Source organism: Dipodomys merriami, unplaced genomic scaffold, assembly GCF_024711535.1.
Source record: "Dipodomys merriami isolate MVZ:Mamm:240054 unplaced genomic scaffold, mDipMer1.0.p SCAF_58, whole genome shotgun sequence".
NCBI classification, from domain to species: Eukaryota; Metazoa; Chordata; class Mammalia; order Rodentia; family Heteromyidae; genus Dipodomys; species Dipodomys merriami.
This window is the reverse complement of record NW_027206157.1, coordinates 8,358,703-8,368,205: the sequence shown is the minus strand read 5'-3', so window position 1 is coordinate 8,368,205 and position 9,503 is coordinate 8,358,703. Positions and strand designations below refer to the sequence as shown.

The following is a 9,503-nucleotide window of genomic DNA, read 5'->3' as shown; positions in this document are numbered from 1 at the left end:
ATATGCTCCTCCTATTGACTATTAATTTGCATATGTTATTTAACGAAATATACTATTCAGGAAAAAATTTATATAGAATTAGAAGATATAAAAATACTTAAGTTTCAGGGGCTGGGAAGGTGGCTCAGTGGTAGAGCGATGCCTTGCATGCCTGAGGCCCTGGGTTGGATTCCTTTGCATCACATAAGCAAAAAAAAAGCTGGAAGTTGCTCTGTGGCTCAAGTGGTAGAGCGCTCTGTGGCTCAAGTGGTAGAGCGCTAGCCTTGAGCTGAAGAGCTGAAGGACAGGGCCCAGGCCCAGAGTTCAGGGCCCACAACCGGACCCCTCCCAAAAAACACTTAAGTTTCAGAATCATTGTAGCATTAACATTGTAGCATTAACAAATATATGCCCTCTATCTGTTGGATATGGTTTCGTTTCTGTTATAGTGTCCTTTGAATTATGAAAGGTTATCACTTGATATAATCCAGTTCTTGCTTCTCTTTAGCTACTAATGTTTTCCATGTCAAATTTTTAGAAACCTTTACTAATCCGATGTCATGAATATTTACATTTATGTTTTACAGGTTTTTACATCTCACATTTAGTTTGATAATCATTCTTTATAAGGTTTCAGGTAGGCCAGGTGCCGGTGGCTCACGCCTGTAATCCTAGCTACTGAGGAGGCTGAGATCTGAGGATGGTGGTTTAAAGCTATCCTGGGCAGGAAAGTCCATGAGAATCTTATCTCCAATAAACCACTAGAAAACTGGCAGTTTTGCTGTTGCTCAAGCGGTAGAGTGCTCACCTTAAGCTGAAGAGCACATGGACAACTCCCAAGCCCAGAGTTCAAACCCCATGACCGACATACATACACACAAACAAAGGATTGAGGTAATATTCTAAGATCATTCTTTAAATCTAGAGAGGCAATAGTGCCAATACAACCATTTAAGATTCTGTTTTTATTTCATAAAGTCTCATAGCATCCTTTTCATTATCTGTGGAACATAAAACTAAGAATTTATTTTTGAAAAATCTGTTACCTTCTTCTATGCGTCTGTTCTTATAATAGAACTAGGTTATCTTCACTAAACATGGTAATACGATTCAAATCTTGTATGAAGGTTCAAGCTACACCATTTTACAAGATTGTTATGAATTCCTTGAATTTACATACGGTATTATTGAGCAGGTGGACCAATATTCTCCAGAGATATCTGGATGTTTGATAGTCACTCATATTTCGCACATTGTGGAAACACAAACCCCTGATATTATATATAGATAAATGTCTTTAGAGATTGCTCAAAGCAACTAAAATTAATTTAGGAATGAGTTAAGCTTTAGATAACATTATAGCATAATAAAGCTGAATGATAACGACTTGAGCTGTACTGCAGAAGAGAGAGAGATGGGGAAGAATGGTGGACCACATAGGAGCTGTATGTCATTGGTATTGTTTCAAAAAACAGAAAGACTTCAGAGAAGAGAAGGAGAAAAATAAAGTGTTCTGAATCAAGTTTCTTTTTAATCCACCTGATAGTTTGGACTGAAAGTCAGATAACATGGAAAAAATAAAATAGAAAACAAAGCATTGTATAGAGCTGTTACAATGTAAAAAAGTTGTAATAGGAATATAATTCATTTCCAAAGAAATAAGAGAAAGAATAAAACTAACAGTTGCTAATGTGGATAGAAGATGGATCACATTTTATCATATATAATTTTGAAAAGCATACTAGGAATGAAAATTTTAAAAAGTCATAACTTAAAACACAAATTGTATTATAACTAGACAGTATAGTTCAGTGATAAAACTTTGGCCTAACATATGTGAAACAATTGTGTGATCTCCCAAGCATTACAAAGTACACACAAAGCACACACACACAAAACCCACATAAACACACACACACATAGCACATACACACATTTGGAATACTGTTATTATCATATTAAACAGAGGAAATTATCACAAACAATAAAAGTATTTTAATATATGAAATCATAATATTGCTCATACTATTTAAAAGTTTAGTAGAAATAAAAGTCACAAGATACTTGGATTCTTATAGATTAAGTAAATTGAAAATTAAGAAATAAAAGACATGAGAAATTTGCAAACAAGTTTTAAATAATAAACATTTTGAAACATGTATACTTTTATTTTGATAAAAGATTGATGTTACTGGTGTTTTAACTCAAGATTTAGTATATGATAACCAGGTGCTCTATATCTTGCTAGGCATGGCTATATCTCTAATCATTTCACTCTGGAAATTTTATGATAAGGTCTCATATTTTCCCAGTCTCTCCCGAATTGCAAACCCTATTTACACTTCCCACCATAGTTAGAAAATGGAAACTACAAATCACTATGCCCAGCTCAGTTTTTTTTTTAATTCAAGTATAAATATTTCCAAAAAGTGACCATGTAATGCAGCCTTTTTTATTAAGTATGTGCTTCTTGAAAATACAGTATTCATTACCTGAACAAATATGTTTAGAACTTTAAGAAATTAAATTTATTTAAATTCATCAACCATATAAAATTTAAGAAAATAATTTTTAAAAATTCACATGTTAACTATTTTGAAAGCAAAAAATATATCTCTGAATAATTTACATGTGTTAAAATTATGCAAAACTAAATTAACTAATCTTACAACTCTGAAAAAAGAATTACCCTAAAGAAACAAAAGAAAATAATTAAGTTCAAAATTTAGAAAATAAAATGAAGTGTACTCTTTAGTTGACTTAAATAACTGTAAGCCCTCTGTATATCAATTTTATAATAAAAAATGCATGAAGAAAGAAAAGTACCCATTGGTCAATATCGACAGGAAAAGCATCAGTAGTTTTATTTTTTGAGTGTGCAAAAAAATCAATGGAAGCGATAAATATGTTCCTTCCATAATAAATGTACTCATTACTTTATTTAGGTAGCTGTATCCCCTCTGTAAATTACCTTTACAATAAAATTAAATTGAAATTAAAAATAAACTAAATAATATACCAATTAAGAATTCATAGAGAGCTAGGAAGGTGGCTCAGTGGTAGAACTCTTGCTTTGCATGTTTGAGTCCCTGGGTTCAATTCCTCAGCATCACATAAACAGAAAAAAAAAAACTGGAAGTGGCGCTGTGGATCAAGTGGTCGAGTGCTAGCCTTGAACTAGCCTTGAGGAACAGCACCCAGGCCCAGAATTCAGGTCCCATGATCCGACACCCTCCCCCCCCCAAAAAAAAAACAGAATTACTAGAAACCATTGGTTTAAAACTTTTTAAAAAACTGCCCTAAGTACCCAAGTAATAAAATTTGATGATACTATTTAAATACTTCAACTTCAGCAGAGAAGCCAAAAGTTTAAAAACTGTTACAAAGTAAATTAATAAATCTGAATATATTACTATTAATAATAGTCATAAGATGAATTTATAGTGGTAGTCAAATAGGTAAGAAATGAGGCAATTTGCCATTTGTTTGATTTAATATGTGAGAAAGAATTTTCTAGGTTTCTTAAAATATATAATCAGTTTAATGAAGAAACTATTCTGTCACATGATATGATAATTAGATGAAGCTGATATTAGAGCAAAGAGCAGATTGTACTAAGTTTTTGCATGTTAAAGTATATGCTTATTTTGGTTGTGGGAAATTGTGTTCAACTTGGGTATTGTTTTTGTAGAGTGGTGTCATATCAGTGGTTAATTTTAGGATAGGGGTTCCCTTTCAAAAGAACATGCATCTGATCTGACTTTTTAACCTTCTCATTATCAAGGGCATAAGAGTTGCACACCAAATTGTCTTGCTTCCTAACCTGGCTGGCCTGGATTCGGCAGCCCTTCCAATCTTAACCTGTAGATAGTGCAGGATGGTAGAAATGATCCAATGCACCCAACTATAGATTGAGAAAGAAGTCCACTAAACTTTTGGCCTGGGTTCTGTTCTCAAGCCTCCTCAGTAGTTAAGAGTTCAGACATATATATGACTTAGGCATGTGAACACCTGAGGACAAGAATAAAAAAGCAGTGAAGTATAGAGGACAGGCCGAATTTTAACTAGCTACTTGGGGGCTGAGTAAGATTAGCTAGCTACTCTGGAGGCTGAGATATGAAGACCACTATTCAAAGCCAGTCCAATCATGAAAATACATGCAATTATCTCCAAAAAACCAGAAGTGGAACAATGGCTCAAGTGGTAAGCCACTATCCTTGGACAAAGAAGCTTAGGGATGATGAATGAATAAATGAGCACTTGCACATATGCATGCGTGTATACACGTGCATGTACACACACACACACACACACACACACACACACACACACACGAGTATTTCAATGCGAAGTTCTTTTTTTTAACCTTGCTGTACCCTATTTCCCTGTATTAGTTTACAAATTAACAAAATCAGCTAAGCACCTATTTACATAGAACTCATCATGTTTCTCTAAAGTAAACTCTCTTTTTAGAAGCATGCTTTTATTTGACCCATATGTAAACTATTCAGGAGTTTGATTCTTCTCCCTCAATTCTGTAGAATTAGATGATTGTTTAGCTTCACCCTAACAATACAATTTTGTGAAATCTTGCATCAAGCAACGTATTTCTTTCACTAGAACGCAAGCCTCTGTCAAACAATTAATAATAGGTTTTTCTTCTCTTTGCTTGCATTTGTAGTTTTATTATCTTCATAGATTTTATGATGATCTGTCTGTGCATGGCAAAGACTGCTGTGAAAATAAAAAAAAACCCGTCACAGCACTTATCATTTATGTACCATCTATAGATATGAAGATGTTTAAATATTACTGAAATTGCTTTGTAATAAATCATGTTCACCTTGACTATCATGAAAAAGAAGAATTGGTTTCTCAGCATTTTAGGTAAGAACTTGATTGAAAGAAACAAAAGTACAAGTGAGGAACAACTCAACACATACATTCAAATGAAACAACACAACCCAAGAAAACAAATTAATTCAGTAGTCAAGAACCTGCAGGAAATGCAAAGTCTTAAAAAAACATCAGCTATCACAAACTTATGAAAATCCTGACTACATGGGAGTCTACTCTTGAGATGATAGAGGTTAAAGCCCAGACTGGACAAAAAAATCAGTACACAATGCCATGCACCTGTTATTCTAAATTCCAGGAAGAATAACATAACATGGACTGAGCCCAAGGTCATACACAAGGATCTGAAAAATAATCAGGATAATTTAGCGCTGGGGACATGACAAAGTGGTAAGAACACCCATTTATGGGGCACAAGACACTCAATTCAAACTCTAATATTTGGGTATTAAAGTAAAAAGCTATTATTTTAAATAATTGGAATAATTGTAAGATTTGAATATTTGAGTGGAAAAATGCATGAGAGAGATAGAATGAACCCACGTTCCAATGCTTTCACCTTAAGTGAAAATATTTTATGGTACTTCAGACAAAACAGAGTTACCTTGCAAATGAGCATGGTTGTGCATTTGGGTGATGGAAATACTTTAATTACACAGGTGTAAATTAAATAGATTTTATTTGGGTAGATTGTACTTCCTAAACTAAGAACCTGGATGATATCCCTGAGATTTTTCTCTCAAGGCTACCACTCTACTATTTGAACCACAGTTCCAATTCTGATTTTCTGTTGATTGTTTGGTGATAAGAGGCTCCTGGACATTCTTGCCCAGGATGGCTTCAAACTATGATTGTCAGATCTCAGCCTCCCGAGTAACCAGGATGCCAGGCATGAGCCATCGATAGTTTTAATAATTTAGTAAATTGTACAGTTACTGAAATTATATATTATCATATAACCTGCATAATATATGTGTGTATGTATATATCAATGCATACGGATAGAAATATTTAGCATATTTTTGTATGTACAGTACATTTATGAAATCATCCATTATAAAATAAAATGGAAAAAAGTTAATAAGGAGCAAAACAAAGGAAATTATCACATGTTTCTTGTTGTTGAATGGAATAAGAATTCAAGAATCAGGTTGGGAAAATCATCTCTACGTTAACAAAATGGATAAGAGCTATTAATTCCAATCCATCTATTTGCCCATGTTGTGCAACCTCACACATGAGTGTCAAAATCAAACCACACTTTTTGCCTATGCTTTTAACTCACCTGATATAATTTACAGGTTAGATGAAGTAATCAAATAAAGATTAAAATAATATTATGTGAGGCTATGAATTAGAGCTGAACATGATTTTAAATATGATAATAGCTAATTAAGTTGCATATTTCTTACGTTTACTCTGTCATGTCCCTCATTCCCACATTAGGAAAGTACATAGAAGGTTCTCACTAAATTATATGTACAATTATGAAAAAATGTTTTGAAAGAATATGGGCACAGTGATGTTTTAGCTTATTGAGACCTGTAGGGGTAAGTGTAGGGGTAAGTGTGTTTTTGAGGACTTGCAATACATTGTGATGAAGATGAAGGGAAGGATGTTCTTATTATGGAAAACTGGATAGAGTATTGCTCCCACAAAGGAAGTGATGAATTATTCCAAAACGTAACAGTAAAATCACTTTCACAATCATGTTCACTGCTGCACTATTCACTGTAGCCAAGTTACAGAAACAGCCCAGATGCCCTTTGGCAGAGTGATGATTAGAGAAAGAGTGGCACATATACACAATTGGATTGAACCCATCCATTTTGAAGACTGTTACATTATTTGCAACGAAATGGATAGATCTAAAAATATATTAATGGAACTGAGTCAGAGCCATATTTGGAAGCTAGAAATTTATACAAGTTTACACAAAAATATTAACCAAAGCATGTTATTTGCAGAGGAGTATTTCAAAGGCGTAATTTCTTATAAAATTGAACTTTACTCCAACAAAATGAATACCAGGAAACTATCACTTGGAATATGTAAGTGGAAGTCAAAAGGAAGGAATAAAGAGAGTTATGGAGGAGGAGCCTGAAGGTATAATATTCAATACAGATAGTATGAAACTAGAAAAAATTAAAATGGGGTGAGGTTTGGAAGGGTGTGGAAAAGTTATATAAAGATCCATTTTACTTTAAAAAACTGATATGTTGAATGAAAATTCCCTTGTACAAGTATTTAAGATAATAAGAATATAATTAAAAACAATGGAGACATCTGATCTTAAATTCTATTTCCATCTCTTTTAAAAAATAAATTTATTTGCTCTATAATTTGATGAGAGGGATGGATTTTGTGGGTAGCTAAATCATTGCACATCTGTCTCTCTCTTCCTCTCTCCCTTTCATGGTTCTTATAAGTAATATGATTGCTCCATAATTATCATAATTTATTTTGCTTTTATATTTTTGGTTGCATCATTTCACTTTCTGCTCTGCCATATCCCAATTCATTTACATAGAAGACATTATTTCCTGTTTTCTCATTCTTAGAATAAGCTGCACAAGAAGAAAACACTGGTCCTCATTTTCAGTCTGTACCTTTAAATACGGAGGAAAATCTTTCCTCTGCTCTCTACCAATTCCCTACTCTCCAGTTAGAATAATTTAGAATAGTAAAAATGAAAAAAGAGAAAATAAATAATAGTGAAAAAAACAGATGCAGCAAATTCACCAGATTTTTCTGACCATTTCATCCAATGTGAACTATTGGGGAAATACATGGACAGCTCATTCTCACTGGCACTCAAAGTCTCTGGTTAGGCAATTCTGATGAAGTTGAGGAACAAGATGAAAAAGTGAGAAATGGTATCAATTGCAAAAAAAAAAATGAAATAGTATCCAAGCAAATTTCTTCTTTGTTCTGCTGAAAACAATCGCTTTACTACAGTGCAGAGACTACTTTCCAAAAAGGTCACTCATGTGATTACTAGGGATGACGATGAGCATACCCCTCTTCATCGAGAAGCCTACAGTGGACACTTAGATATTGTCCATGAGTTGGTGGCTCAAGGCAGATATTCATGCAATAACTGCGAATGGCTGGACATCCCTGCACAGTACTCATACATGGAATAATAACAGAGTGGCTTCTTTATTTCATCATGATGCAGATACCAACGGCCAAGTTAAAGGCTTCTTGACCCCCATGCATCTTGCTGCTGGGAATAGATATAGCAATGATACGCTGGATCTCCTTCTATTGAACCATTATATCAAGCCAGGTCTGAAGCACAACTTGGAAGAAACTGAATTTGATATTGCCAAAAGGATAAGTATGTATCACTACCTCTTGGAAGTTGTGGAAAGCTGTACAAATTGTTCTCCTAAGTCCTAATGGATCAGTTAATTTTCTTTAATTTCAAAATTGCCACTCCATCCTATGTGACCATAGAAAATATTTTCACAATACAAAGCAACAGCAATACCTTACTTTAAAAATTCATGTATTCCATGGTATTCTTCCAAGTGAATTGCCTGACTTTGATGTCAAAATATATTTGAGTTGTTTGTATACATCTATAATGATTTCTATAGAGTTTGTGATTTTTTAAATCAGAAAAAATTTTAATTTATCTGTTGAAATGAGTAGTACAGAAACTAAAGATATTTCTGGTGCTTGTCTGAAAAAGTATATTTTAAAATATTTAATATTCTGTTTGTATAATGTCCATAATCTATTTCATTCGCTCCTAGATATAATACTTTGAATTCGACATTGTTTTATAATACATACGTTCATTAATAAATGTGTCCTTTCAGATTGCATTCCATATAGAAACATTTTAAAATTCTTTTAATTACTAGGTCCTTATAGAATTTTATTTCTTTGGGATAAAATGACAATGTTATTTATTTAAAAAGTTTTATAAAGGTTATGCTATGTAAAGGCCTTTCTAAAACGGTGAAGATTGAATACACTGATGTCAAACTAACTTTTATTTCTATGGATTACATATATTATTACACTTATATATTTGTAATCAACTTTTGAATAACTGTTTTTCATTTCTTGCATCTGAAGAATGAAAAATATGGAATACTTCACAAATTTTCATATCATCCTTGGGCAAGAGGCATGTAAATCTCTGTATTGTAATTCGGGTAGACCTGCTGCTGAAGCATGTAGTATCCTATAAACTTAAGTAATCAATGATGCAATCTTAAGACAGGTATATATCCTTGGTTGCCTATTTGTAACAAGGAAACCTTATTGTTCCCAAAATTGTTATTCATCTTATTTCTGTAAAATTCTGTGTATGGTGGAAAAAACTTATGTTGTTTGTTCGATTGCTCACATTTGCAAGTTTTTGTAAATGACTATTTTAAGTCTTTTTCATTTGAAATTTGATCATACTTTGAAGCCGTTATAGATAGGTGCAAAGGTGATGGATTTTCAAGTACTTATTTATTAACTGATTTAGCTTTGTGGAGCTAATGGATTAAAAGTAAGCCTTGCTTAAGAGCTACTTCTAAATTTCTGCAGCTTAAAATTTCCCAAATGAGGTCTTGCTGGCACAAATGTCTCCTTGACCTTTCACCCTTGCTTCATGTAGGAACAGCCCAACCAGAATGTCTTACCCTGACAGCATAGATTGT

At 33.3% G+C, this 9,503-nt stretch overlaps 1 pseudogene; it reads right to left on the bottom strand.

Moving 5' to 3' along the window:
• Window positions 1-8,932: 8,932 nt before the first annotated feature.
• Window positions 8,933-9,029, bottom strand: LOC138813067 (U6 spliceosomal RNA; annotated as a pseudogene).
• Window positions 9,030-9,503: the final 474 nt, after the last annotated feature.